The sequence below is a fragment of the Bombyx mandarina genome, chromosome 26 (assembly GCF_030267445.1).
Source record: "Bombyx mandarina strain Sakado chromosome 26, ASM3026744v2".
NCBI classification, from domain to species: Eukaryota; Metazoa; Arthropoda; class Insecta; order Lepidoptera; family Bombycidae; genus Bombyx; species Bombyx mandarina.
Window position 1 is genome coordinate 5114154 of NC_143232.1, and position 18065 is coordinate 5132218.

An 18065-nucleotide genomic window follows, 5' to 3' on the forward strand; every position below is an offset into this window, starting at 1 on the left:
ATAATTATAAGCAAAAGTGATTCATGAACATAGAGTAATTTCAAACAAACTTTCTATTTGTCCGTGAGAAACATTGTCTTTTCATTTGATCTTATTGATCAATGAAGCAAGATATATCACAAAATAAACAGAGCAATGCAAGAATCAGCGTTATTTTATTTTGTTAAAAGGAGAGGATAATGAGCTTATCTGTTTATAGTTCAATCTCTTGGCTTTAAGACTAACAGACGCTTTTGTTATATTTTTTTAATAAGGAAAAAAAGTCGTCGTGGCCTAAAGGATAGGACGTCCGGTGCATTCGTTGTTGCGATGCACCGGTGTTCGAATCCCGCAGGTGGATACCAATTTTTCTAATGAAATACGTACTTAACAAATGTTCACGATTCACTTCCACGGTGAAGGAATAACATTGTGTAATAAAAGTCAAACCCGAAAAATTATAATTTGCGTAATCACTGGTGCTGCATACGATACATGAGAACGACACATGAGCGACGATACATGAGAATCCTCCACTGTATCTCATCCCATCTATGTCATTCTCATTTATGACTCTGGCAAACTGATATCCAGGAATGACAAGTCACGATGTCACTTAAGTCGGTTCTGAGTTACTTTACTAGTGGTAGGGTTCACCTCTTGTGAGTCCGCACGGGCAGGTACCACCACCCCGCTTATTTCCGCCGTGAAGTAGTAATGCGTTTCGGTTCGAAGGGTGGGGTAGCCGTTGTAACTATACTGAGACCTTAGAACTTATATCTGAAGGTGGGTGGCGCATTTACGTTGTAGATGTCTATGGGCTCCAGTAACCACTTAACACCAGGTGGGCTGTGAGCTCGTCCACAAATTTAAGCAATAAAAAAAATAAAATAAAAAATGTGCGGGAACATATTTTGTACAACGTAAATAATTAATAAGACCTATTTTCTCTGTGGAGGAAGTGACCGTACCCTAGAATATTCAAAGGGCTTAGCACTAATTTAACATCATCATCACTATCCTGCCCTTCTCCCAGTTACCTGGGGTCGGCGCAACATGTTTTCTCCTTCCATACTCTTCTATCATATACAATTTCTTCGCTCACTCCCCTCTTACCCATATCGTCTTTCACGCAATCCATCCATTTCTTCTTAGGTCTTCCTCTTCCCCTATATCCTTCCACATTCATAGTTAACACTCTCTTACCAACCTCATTTTCATTTCGTCTCATCACATGTCCATACCATCCCAAACGCGCACTTCTCAGCTTCTCTGTCACAGGTGCCACTTTCAGACTTCCTCTAACATATTCGTTCTGTATTCTATGCATTCTCGTTACTCCACACATCCATCGCAACATTCGCATCTCTGCTGCATGCAATCGCCTTTCATCCGCCACTTTAGTGGTCCAACACTAATTTAACATATATGTACATATAGTAAGACGAGCTCACGACCCACCTGGTGTTAAGGAGTTATCGGAGTCTATGTGTATCAAATTTCACCCACTCACCTTGAAACATGAACTGTAAATATTGTCGAATAACACCTAAGAAATCAGTGACGACGAAAACAATGAATGATATGGTTTTAAAAAAATCTGCAGAGGTCGAGAAGCCAAGAGAACTCGTGTAAAGATATATTTGGGAAAACGCATGACATTCTTGTTATCTGCCCAAATTTGTTTATTTATTTAGAAGTCACACAATAAACATTGTAAGCTTCAAAAAAAGGTACACATAGAAACAACGAGTAAAAGATCTAGCTTGTAACAAAATCCATGTGCGCGAATAAATAACCAAATAACCAAATCGTATTATCATCCAAAAAAATACAGGGCAAGCCTAATAAACTGGTGTACTGGTGGTAGGACCTCTTGTGAGTCCGCACGGGTAGGTACCACCACCCTGCCTATTTCTGCCGTGAAGCAGTAATGCGTTTCGGTTTGAAGGGTGGGGCAGCCGTTGTAACTATACTTGAGACCTTAGAATTTATATCTCAAGGTGGGAGGCGCTATTACGTCTTAGATGTCTATGGGCTCCAGTAACTTAACACCAGGTGGGCTGTGAGCTCGTTCACCCATCTAAGCATTAAAAAAAACCAGTGGTCCCATACTAAACTAGACCAAGCACTTGACCCAATAATTGTATTAAAACAATGCCAATAACATAAACAATTCTAAACATAACCGGTTCGTAAATAGTGTCGCGTATCATTAAATTCATTATTCAACAGAAAAGAAACTGAGCTTTATTTATCAGTACTCTAGGTTCGTTTTCGTGTGAATAAATACTGCGAAAACATTAGAAATAAATGTTAATGGCTATTTAAGGAAAGTCCGTGATATCCGTGTTTTTTAGTTTTAAATATTATCACAACCCAACTTAGTGGTCACCGAAGTAAATGGGCATTACAATGTGTGACGCCGCCAGGATAATTTCCATTGTTTTTTAAAACGACTGTCCTACTAGTCAAGCCGGCATCCATAACTGTTTAACGACAAAAATAGACAATTCTACTACTAATCCGTGTGATGCACTACTAATAGTCAAACAAATATTTGATTAGCGCGATATTATTTTTCCTTCACTAAATTCTTTTTTTTTTTTTTTTTTTATTGCTTAGATGTGTGGACGAGCTCACAGCCCACCTGGTGTTAAGTGGTTACTGGAGCCCATATACATCTACAACGTAAATGCGCCACACACCTTGAGATATACTTCTAAGGTCTCAGTATAGTCACAACGGCTGCCCCACCCTTCAAACCGAAACGCATTACTGCTTCACGGCAGAAATAGGCGGGGCGGTGGTACCTACCCGTGCGGACTCACAAGAGGTCCTACCACCATTCGTTAGTGGACAGTGTTTTTAAGTAAGAGATAGCTTGATAGCTGCCGACACAATGAGTTTTGTGGGCGTTTGTATGCTTAATGTAAGTATTTTAACGTTCTCTATAGCGTAAAAGTTAACTCAAATTTGTATGGAGTTGGAACGTTTGTCTACGTTTGCCCCTAATTTGCGTTAACTTTTACGCTATCGAGAACCTTAAAAAACTCGCACTAAATACATAGCAGTGGGCAGCAGTTTGACTGTGTCAACAGCATTGTTGGCATCCATGAGCGATGCTGACTCCGTATCATCAGGTATGCTCATCTGTCTATTAAGGCAATAAAAAATTATTGACAAAAATATACGAGACGAGACTACCCATTAGGTCACGGACATTGAAGCTATTCATAAAAGTGTGCTTTCTATTAATTAATTTAGAAATTTTGAAAATTAATAAAGTTTATTTCCGCTTCTTGTAGGTATGTCGGTAGTGAGAAGTGAATTTTTATTTTATTTTCATACCTAATCGTCATATCTTAATTTATGCATATGCCTCATAATTTTCTTAATCACAAGAAATTTTTAGTTTGATGCTTAGTCAGGCAATTTCGTATTAAAATATAAAATTACATTTGCAATTCTTTAATTTTTGAAAACCATCTAAAGATGTTCTGTCCGCAATCTTCTTTTTTTTTTTTAAGTGATTTTATGACCTGGTAACTAAGACCTTTAAGTCATGTCTTATTTTAATTTATATTCTTGTTTTTTATGAAAAATGATAATATGGAGTGAAATGAAATTAAAATGATTAATTTGAGACGTTAATCAACTGGGATGAAATTAAATGAAATGAGATGATATGGAATGAAATATAATCTTAGTAAAATGGTGGTCATTTACTAAGATTTTTTCAGTGGACTTTTTGGAGGATCCCGAGAAGTTGCGTCCAGCGCCTTTGTTTCATTTTCCCACATTTGTGCACTTTCACAGATATTAAACAGTTAATAAACCACCGTTATTACACATTTAAACCTGAAGAAACACTAAATAGACAAAATAAAACAAATCACACAACTTCACTCCTCGCGTTCCCGCCAAAAAGTCCTCCGCAATCTTCTGTTAGCATGATTAACCTTAAAACCCTGAATAATATTATTGTTAAATATTTCTAACAACCAAAAAACATGTATCATTCAAAATAAAACATTGCCCTCTTAAGCCAGTACCACAGTTTTACTTAACGGTATTCATGTGTTTATGTTTTATTAAAGTCATCATGCTGTAGTGCGCTGTGTATATTTGTGAGTAATGTTAAGCGTCCACTAATGAACACGACACAGTGCTTATCAATATTTGGTATATTCGCGTTATGTGCGGCTGCTGATTTTTTAATTATAAATTCACTACTTGTTACAACATTTAAAAAGATTAATAAATGGAATTCGCAGGGGCGACCAATCCGGATTAGTCGGCGAAAATTTTTGGGTCAAAAGAAAATGGCCCATCTTCCGCCCACGAGTTGGGGACAGAAAGTGTGACATGTCATAGTTGAATTTACTAAAACCCTGTGTCATTCAATAACCTTAGACGAGACAGAATTCATCCAAAGCAGGCTAAGCGCAAAGTGACGCGCTAAGCGCTGAGCGAACGTCTTCTCATCACACTGGATGACGAACCGATGCCACATTAACTAGGCCTCTCAGTCTGTAGACTATTCGAATCCCACCTAGACAGCGATGCCAACTCATTGTGCTCTGCACTTCACCTCACTCATCCTAGTTTTGAAACAGCGTGGGTCGGAGAGTGGTGCCAACCGTCACGCGGTTATTCTTTGCTAAAGAAGAATACACGTGTAAATCATCATAGATGTTTTCTTGTATGGCCTCGGTTGCCCGTTCCCAAAACCTACATGCGAAGGAAACCCGAAACACCTCGTTAAACCAGGATTCGAACGGAAGCTCTATCCTCTATATTTATTTCCTAATAGTTCACCAGAAACAAAAGGTCTTAAGCCTTCACGTGAATAACAAAAGGGGAAACTCCTCAACAAAAATTGTGTAATCTACCCTGCCATTAGGATATATGTGATTCCGACATTTAAAGTAACTTACACTTAAAGTTTTTGAACACTTAAAGTTTTTTTGGGCTGATTTACTCAAATAAAATTTCTCAATTTTTTAATATCGAAGGGATGGTAATTAATAAAAAAATCATCTGACGTAAACTCTGTACGGCACTAAATCGCTTAGTGGGTGTAAAATGTATTTATACCAAATCACTTTGGCTTCAACACATAGTCAATAATAGCCCAGTCGGTCAACTTTTTTGTCGTTTACTAGTTACTCTCTTTCAATTACTCCTAACACTCGAGATTTAAATTTTACCGATTTGAATTACAGGACAAATGTTGAACTTAGTACGTAGAAAAAATTGTATAGTATTTAATAATAATAAAAATGGCACAAAAAACAGACTTAAATAAGTGTCATATTCCCACGTAAAGACACCAACAAAATGATTCTTTCACTTGATATAATTCGTAATGTTCTATTTTTTTCACTAAGTATCTGTGTCAGTGAACAAATTGTAACTGTTTCCGGGGCTTGTGGTCAAAGCATCCAAGTTCAAATTTCAGGTAAACAATGAGTACAATTTCTCAGAACCGTTAATTTCGTTAAATTACTATATTGCTGTTTATCATTTAACACTTTTGATAAGCCTAAATTTAATTGAGGAATTTACTAACTTTACTGATTTACAGTATACTAATATACTAACTTTTAAAGGGGACGCGTAAAGTAATCGTTTTAAGGCTAACTGGCGGTACCAACTCACGCAGACACACCCTGCTACGATTGGAACTCGAAATCGGGATGAAGGGTAGAGTTACATAAAAATATTACCTAATATTATTAGTAGTATTAGTATTAACAGTAAACCAAACGCTATCTGTTATCAGTGTATTCTCAAGTACTTCGGTCACATCGCTCGTAGAAACCCTGATAATCTAGAAAAGCTGATGGTAATTGGTCAGGTTGACGGGAGAAGATCACGAGGACGCTCACCTATTCGCTGGGCTGATCTGGTATAGATGCTCACCGACCTGCCAACAACACAGGCTATCAAGACTGCCGATGACAGGAAGATGTGGAGAAACATAGTGCATCGAGCTATCAACACTTAAAGCTAGATACAACCTTCAGCAATGAAAAGACCGACTCAGAAGAAGAAGTAACCAAACTTTTTGTCGCGCAAAATCCCTGACTTGAAAGTCAAGTCGAAAAAGCCGACGGTCAAGTTAACCACCAACACTGGTCTTGCTTGCGTCAAAGTTTCTCGATGCCAATCGGAAGTTGCGGTGAACGATTAGTGGATTCAACTCTCAAATATCCCACAGCCCCAACCTGTGGGGTGAGGTTGCCGCAATTCAAACCCCATCACAAGAAGTATGTGTACGTAAAATAAAAAGATCTTAACAACGACAAAAATAAGTCAGCTATTAATTTAGATTAATTATGAAAAATAAAATAGAACCGTGTGATCTATTGGCCTTCAGAACACAATATATTTTCGAAACACCTTATTTAGTTAGTAATTCACATGCTCACCTAAATACTTAGGCTAATGTCGACACATACATTTGGCGTACTTTGAATCAACGATGTCTTCATTATGAAACTCTTTTAAACTGAAGGTGACAATTATTTTTGTGTTCAAAAATATAAATAAATAAATGTGAATGGAATTTAATCAGTCACAGCGACTGGACTGACTGGTCTTTAAAAGTTTCACTACACCGACCGTGTGTAGGGAGAGTTCACCGTTTAAGGCAAAAGAAAACGCGTCTTTAAAGTAGAAAGTGATTTAAAAGTACCATTAATAAAGTCAGTCATCGTGGCCTAAAGGATAAGAAGCCCGGTCTACCCTTATCGGGCGATGCGACTATACTAGCGTTCGAATCCCGCAGGCGGGTAAAAATTTTTCGAATGGAATACCTAATTGACACATGTTCAAGAAAGAAGTAGGTATAAAAAAAATTGTAAAACCCGCTTAAATTATAATTTGCGTAATTACTAGTGGTGGTTGGAGCCCACACCGGTATGTACCACCCGGCCTATTTCTTCCGCGAAACAGTAATCCATTCTAGGTGTGAGACAGTCTTTGTACTATAAAATTGAGATTTAGACCTCAAAGGGCTCAGGAGCCTTGGTGTTAAGTGGTTACTGGAGCCGATTGTCACCATAATGCGAACACCACAACCCACCACCCACCACGCTGCATTAAGTTGAGTTAGACAAAAATAGGACTGGGATTGGAATTTTTTTTTTTGGGATCTTATAATTGAAGAATCAACCAACTATGAATTTTTCAATCCCGTTACATGAAGACTCTCATAATATATATTTTAAGTAACATTGAATATATTAATAATAAATTTTGACATTTTTCTTAGAAAGAATTTAAATAATTCCGAAAAAAAGATATATTATGAATAAGACCGTTAATCTTAAATGAGAATAGATTTAAGTTATTCCCGAAAAATAATCCGTATCAACGGGTAAAAGGTTATTTGGTTTAAGCAACTTTTTTTCAACTACACAGGAAAGTAAGTAATTTAAAGTTTAAAATCTGGAGAAATAGCACGTAACAAAAGAACTTAATCAGCTATTTGAATGGGATAAATTTAATAGAAGTTCAATTAAAAACATCGAACTCTTGATGATAATACCAAATAAAACGCACCATTAATTACAAAGATAAATAAATGTCGCGTATTGAGCTAAATGTCGTTTAAACCGAATATCCCTTCACCTCTCGGTATATATTCCAAACACAACTTACTGAAATAAAAAGTTACAATTAAATAATCCTTGTTTACTAAGCACAGGCACTATCACAACACGGCACGATCTAGCGTTTTGAAACACGCTGTACGCGGACGGTGGTAAACGAGAGCGCGTGCGGTAGCCCTGTCTCGCAGACGTGAAATGCAGCGAGCTTCGTTGTGCCGGCGGCCGTGCGTGAAAGCTTGGACGGTATCTCCGTGAAGTGAACAAGTACATTTTAAGTTAATGTAATTGCGATTTAAGATGGATTAGTTACAACTTTAAATGAGTGGCTCTATTTTTTTATTTTTTTTATTGCTTAGGTGGGTGGTGGGTGGATGAGCTCACAGCCCACCTGTTGTTAAGTGGTTACTGGAGCCCATGGACATCTACAACGTAAATGCGTCACACACCTTGAGATATAAGTTCTAAGATCTCAGTATAGCTACAACGGCTGCTCCACCCTTCAAACCGAAACGCATTACTGCTTCACGGCAGAAATAGGCAGGGCGGTGGTACCTATCCGCGCGGACTCACGTATTACTGGTGTCCTGGATTCCTTTCCAGTTACTCCAGGACAGGCGGGCGAGCAAAGGCTCAGCCAGGAGGCGTGGGATTTGCTAATAGCTACCCGAGCGCCTCCGAAGGAGATCTAGCAGCTCATGAGTAGTTGCTTCGCGAATGAATCTACTACCGGATCGGAATCGCGACCCGCTGAGAAGAACCGGCGAGAAACTCAGCGAGCTGATGCATGGGTTAGGTTGCACGTCGAAGTCTTTATCGAGTTCGACGAGTACGGTTACCGGGGACTGGGTTAAAATTTGGAAAAAATATCATAGCAAAAAACTTCTTCAGCTATTTGTATGGGATAAATTTAATTGAAGTTCAATTTAAAACATCGAACTGTTTATGCCAATACCATATAAAATGCAACTTTTATTACAAAGATAAATGTCGCGTATTAAACGAAATGGCGCTTAAACCAAATACTGGTGGTAGGGACCTTTTGTGAGTCCGCACGGGTAGGTACCACCACCCTGCCTATTTCTGCCGTGAAGCAGTAATGTGTTTCGGTCTCAAGGGTGGGGTAGTCGTTGTAACTACATTGAGACCTTAGAACTTATATCTCAAGGTGAGTGGCACATTTACGTTGTAGATGTCTATGGGCTCCAGTGACCAGTTAACACCAGTTGGGCTGTGAGTTCGTTCACCCAACTAAGAAATAAAAAAATAAAAAAAGAGTATCCTTTCACTCGTCGATACATTAATGGGTAAGTTATCAAATATTTCAAATTTAGTAATAAACACGTGTTTTTCACTTCCAGTTTGCGATATTCGATTGCTCAAAAACTTCATAGGTTTCGCGGCAAGAAATTTTATTTGAATTTCTTGGTTACATCTCGCATGCGCATCTTATAGCCAAGAGACAGGTGTTTGTTGAGCTTCCGAGAAAATTTCTCAAGCTCTTCGTCTGATAAATTCTCCGTAGCCCCCTCATCCCGGAGCGTTCGTCTCTGCACCGGTCACTGCATTAATTACATAATCATTAAACATTCTCATATAATTTTATAGACGGTTACGTCACGAACGTTCCCAGTCGCTTTCGTGCATCATCGGAAATTCAAATCGGTTTCTTTCACACGAATTTCTACGTTATTTTTACGTTTATGTATATAAATATTTGATTTAATATATTACGTTGATTTATCATCGATTAGCCAAACGAAAGTATATTATGAAAGTGTATTTCTTAATCGCTCCTCCCTGTTTTTCGCAGTTTTCTTCTAATGAATATTTATCTTCGCCTTCTCTGTCGCATTGATAATATTTTTATACTAGTGGTCCCCCAGTAGTCGAAATTCGACAATACTTAATCTAGATTATCAGTTTGAACAATGATATGGTACTATTGTCAAAGACTTATTATACTTCTATAATCACAGATCTCGCCAAGACTACAATATAGACAAATAATATTAATCTATTCTCAATTTAAATACAGACTAAACAATAACAAAAATTTGACAATAAACACATATATATATGTGTGTGTGTTGTTCCAAATATATTATAGTGTGTGTAATGTTTTTTTTTCATTGATCTAATGTATTTTTTATGCATAATTAAAAAAAGATTAACATTCTACACTCCTCTATATTCTCTATAAGTGCGGAAAACTTCATACTCCTTTGTACGCCCAATTTTCATAAAAAGGGGTACAAAGTTTTTGCTTCACGTATTAATATATAGATAATAAAAAAATCAACTATACTAAAACATTGTCTGCGGTTCCACGGCATCATTACATAAGTACACTTACCAGAATTCTCTACGACGAGTACTTTATTTAAGTGTTAACCAAAAAAAAATTATAATTATGTAATGTATAAGTATCATTTAATACATGCAACCTCGAAACGAGGCTAATAACATATCTGGACCATCTCGATTATAATACCGACAAAATAACTATAACACAGCCATTCCAACGCTTCCTATGTCCGACCGTTTTCGTAAATAAAAGTAAATTGTGTTTGTTTAATTTTATAATTAACGTCAGAGTACCTTGAGATCGCTAATTGGAGGATAGACATTTGACTGTCCATATCAAAATAAAATTACATCAATGATTTTAAATGGCTTCACCATTTTTATTGTTGTAATTTTGAATACAGCAATAACTAATACCATAGAACTTATTTCTCAGGTGGGTGGCGGCATTTACGTTGTAGATGTCTATGAGCCCCGGTAACCACTTAACATCACGTGGGCCGTGAGCTCGTCCACCAAGCGATAAAAAAATCCGGTCGTGATTTGCGTGTGAAAGATTTATGATCGGAATAAATAAATAAATAAATCTAAACTGCCGTAGAGGTTTCTAGGCAGCGGCTTGGCTCTGCCCCTGGCATTGCTGAAGTTCATGGGCGACGGTAACCACTTACCATCAGGTGGGCCGTATGCTCGTCTGCCTACAAGGGCAATAAAAAAAAAAAAAGAAAGGTTTAATTAAGTTTGAACAACTAAAAAATATTTATTTCTTCTAAAACTCAAAACGTCAGAAATGCCCAAAGCTCTTTAATTAATCGTTCGGAAAACCTCAAGTTCACAGACGAATAAATGGCGTTGAAGTTAAACTATAAAAACACTAAAATTCATTCTCGAAATTAACAATTAATTAACGGCTCTTAACAGAAAGTCTGACGCGCATTGCTTTTAGCACTATTGTTTAGTATTCATCACAATAGTGTAACTGAGAACTTCAAAAGAAAACACGATAAAATCTCAATTGTACTATTTACAAGTATAGATTACCAAAAAAAGACGCTTTCTCTCTCTCTCTCTTTGGCAGACCGAGCGTGTCTTTGAGAATTTTATTTACTCAATTCACAGCCATTGCCACAATTGGAAATCTAAAAATTATGAATGAAGCTACCTTCCTTTTTTACCTACCTATTCGCTAGTATCTTAAGGAACTATTCAAGCTTCGCGCAGATGGGTAGGTGAGCTCACGGACTCATGCTGAGACAATTTGCTAACACTAGCCTTAGCAGGAGCAGTGGTTCACAGAACCTACCGTTGGATCGGGATTGGGAACCACTGAGAATATCCGGTGAGAAACTCAGTGGGCTGCGTCTAGGCACACCTTTATACATACTAAAGATAGCAGAAACACTACGTATTCCAATATATTATTACATACAATACGTTATTGAGCCGAACCTAAAACACATTTGCACTTATAATTCGCGCCTCTTTCATAAGTCATACTGACATTACTTAGCGAGCTCCCTCAAAGTCATAACCTTACTATTCTCAAAGAAACTAAGGTTGGCAATGACCGGACAAAGAAAAAAACTAAAAATATTACATATATCATACTTTATATATTTGCAAATATTAGCGAACTTAATGCCTACCAGTCAAACAAATTAAATGTAGAGAAAATAATAGTAGGTGCATTAATAAATAAATTGAATACACAATCACTAACATACACACAAAAATATATAAGTACAGATTAGGTAGCGTAAAAATATAGTTTTTTGCTATATTAAAATAATTAGATTAAAATAAACTTAATAAAAACAAAATATACATTAATTCATTATGATTCTGTTAATTTTTTTTAACAGCATTCACCGAAATAGAATCACCAAGGTTTCAAGCTTGTCTTGGATATATTTTTTATACAATTTATAAGTTTCTAAATATATTTTACTGTTATTATAAGTAGCCTGTGGTTCCAAAAAGTCATCTAAATTTTATTACAATTATTGTCAACCCTGTCCAATACGTTATCTTGTATAACAATAGAGAAAACAAGTAAAAGCCTTAACGTAAGTTTAAGTGATGCATCAAATGGACATTACCACATTTTACGTAACACCACAGCGCTCTTTTAATACCTTTTATATTATTCACATGAAACATTCTTAAACTTCAATTATTTTCTGCTGTTGGGTTGACGAACTAACCACCGCAGTCCAATAATTGTTATGGTATACAATTCTGTACGTTTATGGGGTCAATAGTTACAACACAGTTGAGACGTCGACCTCGTGTCTTGAGGCGCGTGACCCGCGAGCTCTTTCTCTCGTCAATCTATACTAATATATAAATCTACAGTAGTTTTCACGGATGTTCCGTTATAACTACTGAACCATGCATTCCAATTGACTTGAAACTTGGTATCCATGTAGAAAATAAATGTACTTAATGGATAGGCCAATATTTATATGAGTGTTGGACTCCCTAATAATAATGATATTAAATAATAATAATGTTAATTTTAAGTGCTGGCGAGTACGGCTAGTGCAATAGAAATACATTCCAATATGACATTTTACGTAACACCACAGCGTTCTGTTACTACCTTTTCGGGTTAAAGATATTCTTTATTCTCAAAAGAATTACATAAATTCACTTAAATGAGAACATTAAAATAGTTACAATTAATTCAGATCGTGCAGTACATGACAATAATTTACAGTAACAACATGCGACGCTATGCTATAAACAATACATTTAACAAAAACTATAAAGATTATTATTTTCTTAAAATGTATAAACAGGGTAGATTACCACAGCAGATCGCCTCTTAGATTAGATTCTTTACATGAAACATTCTTAAACTTCAATTATTTTCTGGTGATGGACCAACGAACTAACCACCGCAGTCCAATCATTTTTACGGTATACAATTCTGTACGCTTATGTGGTCAATAGATAGAACACAGTTGAGACGTCGACTTCATGTGTTGAGACGCGTGACACGCGAGCTCTTTCTGTCGTCAATGCAATATAAATACATTCCAACATGAATGGCGTCAGCTGTACACAGTAATCCCAGATTAATGATACACAAAAACATCGGAAAAGTCAAACTACTGCCTAAAATATTTGTAGATTATTTTAGGGTTCTCGATATTAAGAAGAGGTTATCAACCCTTGTGAGTAGGTACACGATATTACAGTCATTTGATCTAAACAGTTCACCGGAACATTCATTCATGACATTTTGCTTTAAGAAATATTAAGTATTTATGCAGAACCCTAATGCTAAACACACAAAATTAAGTTTAACCTAGTAATCAACTTAATCTAGCACTCTGTCTAGACGCATGCATCAACCGTTTCCGCTTGGAACCATTTTTGATTGAAATACCATACGATAGCGTCGTAGAGTTCATTTTGAAAGGCGTTTCTTCTGTTTTGAAATCAGAACCAAGATAGAACCAGAGTTTTTTTTTTTTTTAATAATTCGAACAAATCACTCACAGTCATTCGGTCCCAAATTAGGATTATCTGTGTTATGGGTCCCAAAGACTGACATAGGTACCTATATACATTTTTTTGTATATATGAATTTGAAAAGTTTATTATTATTCAACGACTTTATGGCGGGAACGCCAGGAGTGAAGTTTGTGTATTTTTTTTATTATTTAGTGTTTCTTCATGTTTAAATGCGTAATAACGGTGGTTTATTAGCTGTTTAATATCTGTGAAAGTGCACAAATGGGGGAAAATAAAACAAAGCCGCTGAGCGTAACTTTTCGGGATCCTCCAAAAAGTCCACTGAAAAAGTTTCAGTAAATGACCACCATTTTACTGAGATTATATTTCATCCCATATCATCTCAGCTCATTTCATTTCATTCATACCATTTCATTTTCATTTCATTTCATAATATTAAAGATTAGGCTCTATGGTATGATACCTTTGCCTTTTCAATTGGAAAAATAAAGCGACTACTACTATTTATTATTTAACGAACAACGTCAACATGTTTGTGATTTACAATAACAATTACTATCAAACTGTTAGTACTCGTACATATAAACATAAAATAGGCCGAAGATAGATAGGACTTCCAAGCATCTTACCAGATAAAATCGACCTATAAGTTTTTTTTTATCATCTATATATTAATACGTGAAGCAAAAACTTTGTGCCCTTTTTACAAAAATTACGCGGACGGAGGAGTATAAAATTTCCCACACTTATAGAGGAGTGCAGAATTTTTATATATTTTTTAAATTAAGCATAAAAATACGTTAAGCAATAAAAAAACATTGCACACACTACCATGTATTTGACACACACACCCATGCATACTATTTGTTTATGTCAAAGTTTTCTTATTGCTTATAGTCTGTGGTAAAATTGAGAATAGATTAAATATTTTTTGTCTTTATTAATATTTGCATAAAGTCTTGGCGAAATCTGTGATTCTAGAAATATAATTGTCTTTGACAATAGAATCATAATAACACAACAAACTTATAATCTCAATTAATTATTGAGAAGATCGTGTCTCGTGAAGAAAATGATAGTTTTATTTTAACTTTGTTTCGATCTCCGACTAACTCGATTTCCGATTCTCTAAAATTCCGAATCGAACCTAAAAAACCACGCACCGCTTGTAAGATCGATTGGACCAAACAACAATTTATAATCGTCGTAAATCAATCATTGATTTTGAAAAGCAAACGCAACTTTCGCTATTAATAATGATTAGAATAATAAGACTGACTGGGTGGTGCAGCAGAGAATTCTCGAATGCGCCGATGGGCATGGGTTCGATTCCCACATCGGGCAAACATTATGAGTTGAACAAGTTTGTTTGCTTTGTCTGAGTATTTATTATCTATATATCTGTATATTTAAACATATTTAACAACTTCATTATTTGAGAAAAAAAAACAAAAACAAAAAAGCCCGCTGAGTTTGTTTCGCCGGTTCTTCTCAGGACTGTGGCTTTTTTTGGAACCGGTGGTAGAGTTAACATGGTTATTTATATTTTAACATTCAACAAGTGTGTTATACTGACATCTAAGCTGAAATAAATGATTTTGAATTTGAATCTGAATTATTGTTACGTCGGTAAGGGTAACGCAATCTGTCATCAAATAGCAGAAACGAATATTTATATATTAATACGTGCAGCAAAAACTTTGTATCCCTTTTTAAGAAAATTGCGCGGACGGAGAAGTATGAATTTTTCCACACTTATAGAGAATATAGAGAAGGAGTGCACAAGGCAAATTTTTTTTTTTTAAATAATGCACAGAAGATTCATTAAATCAATAAAGAAAACATTACTCACACTGTCATGAATTTGACACACACACATATTTCTTACTTATAAAACTGTGGTCAATTTGAAAATAGGTTAATATTGTTTATCTTTAATATTATTTGTCTATAGTGTAGTCCTGGCGAAATCTGTGATTATAGAAGTATAATAGTCTTTGACAATATAACCATAATAATGTTCAAGCTCATAATTTCAATTAATTATAGTCGAATTTCGACTACTGCGGGACCCCTAGTCATAAGAACTACGTAGTAATATCGAGAACACTCGAAATGTTTAACGCCATCTGTTATCAAATAGTGGAAACACATATCGAAAGGACTCGTCCTATCGGGAATGTTCTCGATGACTGTAGACTTGTCGTGTCGACTATAAAATCGTTGCAGAGATGACATGAAGGCAGTTAGTAAGCGGTTCTACTGGAAGCGAAACAGCGAACGTATCACCTTATCTATCTTATGCTTACATTAACAGTTAGTTAAACTTTAGTGCTTCGGCTAATAGTTTGACCCCGGACAGAGATCGGACGTCGAGTATAAGAGTGCAGGGGAGTCGTTTAATGCGGTAGGGCCCTAAAATTACTTGGGCCCGCGGTCTGCTCCCAACACCTTTCAGATCGTCAAGGCCCACATACTCCGCGCGCCCCCTAGGCGCAGGGACCTCGTAGGAGGTTTGGCGAACAGACCGAAAAACAAATAATAATAAAAAATACTCAACGAAAACAATATAACCGCATAAAGTTTACTTTTCGCAATTGGAAAATGTACTAATATCATAATAAAACATTACTCATAAACTGACCTCGTATTTCTAATCTTAATCCGACAATGTGTTGAAAAAAAAACTAAACAGTCATCAATTACTGAATTCATTATCATTTATGTATATTTATTACAGTAAAAAATTAACACCAAACTATGTATAGCTGGCCACATTATAAATAAATATCTTATAACTTTAAACTAGCAATTCTTGTATATAATTTTATAATCTGAATCTCGGAAACGGCTTCAACAATTTTCATAAAATTTAGTATACAGGGGATTTCGGGGGCGATAAATCGATCTAGCTACGATTTGTTTTCAGAAAATGTTGTTTTATTCGCGTTTTCAATAATCAACTCTTCCCGACATCTATTGGCGAATAATAATACTATTTTTCTTAATTGAGGGTAACTAACCGCTTTAAAGACACAACAAGATGGCGTTATCAAAAAAAAACCCGTCTAGTTTACGTTTAAACGAATACTAAGCAATAGTGAGATGTTTTGAAAAAGGTTTTCTTTTTGTAACATTTTTCTTTTTATTTCAAATTTATTTTTATAAAAATTACATGTTAAATAAAGTTTGCAGTAAAATAAAGTGGTTTATACGCATAAGGTATATAGTAAAGAATATGAATGATTCATACGGTTTAAAAGAGTAGCACGATATCACAAAAGTATCACAAAAAAAAATCTCAATAATTTTTTGATGCAATTTTTCTACATAATACATAAAGTATCAACACTGTTCTTAGTATTAAATACGGACTGATGCATTTATCGCACGTTTTTTCAACTCAGTACTTTGGCACTATCATCCTGTGTATTAGAATCGCGAAACAAACTCTTTTTCGAAGAGTCTGACGATAATCGATAAATATCTTTAAATATTATTAATTAAATAATAATAAACTTTCCAAATTCAAACCGATAAAAAATATATTTAAACATTTAGAAAATAAAGTACACAATAGAATTTAAGAATACCAATTTTGAGGAGTATACAGTATATTAAATAAGGGATTACATAACGTCAAGGAAACGAAAGTTTATAAGAAGCAGATAAATTAAGAATGTTATTAATTGTGCTACATTATCGGAAATGAGCTGTCACATCGCAGACTAATGAAGACGAACTGTGATGGTTCTGTAGAATATTGTATAGAATTGAGTGAACTGGCATTAGGACCTCTTATGAGTCTGCACGGGTAGGTACCACCACTCCGCCTATTTCTGGCGTGAAGCAGTAATGCGTTTCGGTTTGAAGGGTGGCCCAGCCGTTGTGACTACACTTGAAACCTTAGAACTTATATCTCAAGGTTGGTGGCGCATTTACGTTGTAAATGTCTCTGGGCTCCACTAACCACTTAACACCAGGTGGGCTGTGAGCTCGTCCATCCATATAAGCAATAAAAATATATATAAAAAAGTTAGACAATTCAAGCGCTTAATAACAGAAATCGACATAATTACTTCAGTGCGCCGCGTAGGACACCGGTGACCTACATAGCAGCCAATGTGTTAAAAAAATCATTAAAACTTGTATTCATCTAATGATAAGAGCTACCGTTCTTATAAATTAGCTGAAAAAATCCGTCAACAACTTACTGTTGCAAAGCGTATGCTTTTTACAATTACTTGTACCAGCTTGTACCACCGTAGAAGTACATATAGTTATACAGTACAATGGAGAACTTAACGACATACTAGTGGTACCGCAGTAGTCGAAATTCAATTATAATTAATTAAAATTATAAGTCTGAACATTATTATGGTTCTATTGTCAAACACTATTTTCTATAATCACAGATTTCGGCAAGACTACACTGTTAGACAAATAATATTAAACATAAACTATATTAACCTTTTCTAAATTTGACTACAAATTTTAAGCAATAACAAAAGTTTGACAATAAACAATGAGTATATGTGTGTGTCAAATACACGGTAGTGTGTGTAATGTTTTCTTTATTGATTTAATGTATTTTTATGCAAAATTAAAAAAAAAATAGCACCGTGCACTTCTTCTCTATATTCTCTATAAGTGTGGGAAATTTCATACTCCTGCGTC

The 18065-nt window shown here is 35.6% G+C and overlaps 1 protein-coding gene across 1 annotated transcript in view; it reads right to left on the bottom strand.

The window, feature by feature from the left end:
* Window positions 1-7800, bottom strand: part of LOC114248110 (uncharacterized) — a 42312-nt gene extending 34512 nt beyond the window's left edge. The window contains exon 1 of the mRNA XM_028181232.2: window positions 7651-7800. The gene's annotated coding sequence lies outside the window, so the exon portion shown is untranslated. The remainder of the gene's footprint in view (window positions 1-7650) is intronic.
* Between the last annotated feature and the right edge of the window lie 10265 nt (window positions 7801-18065).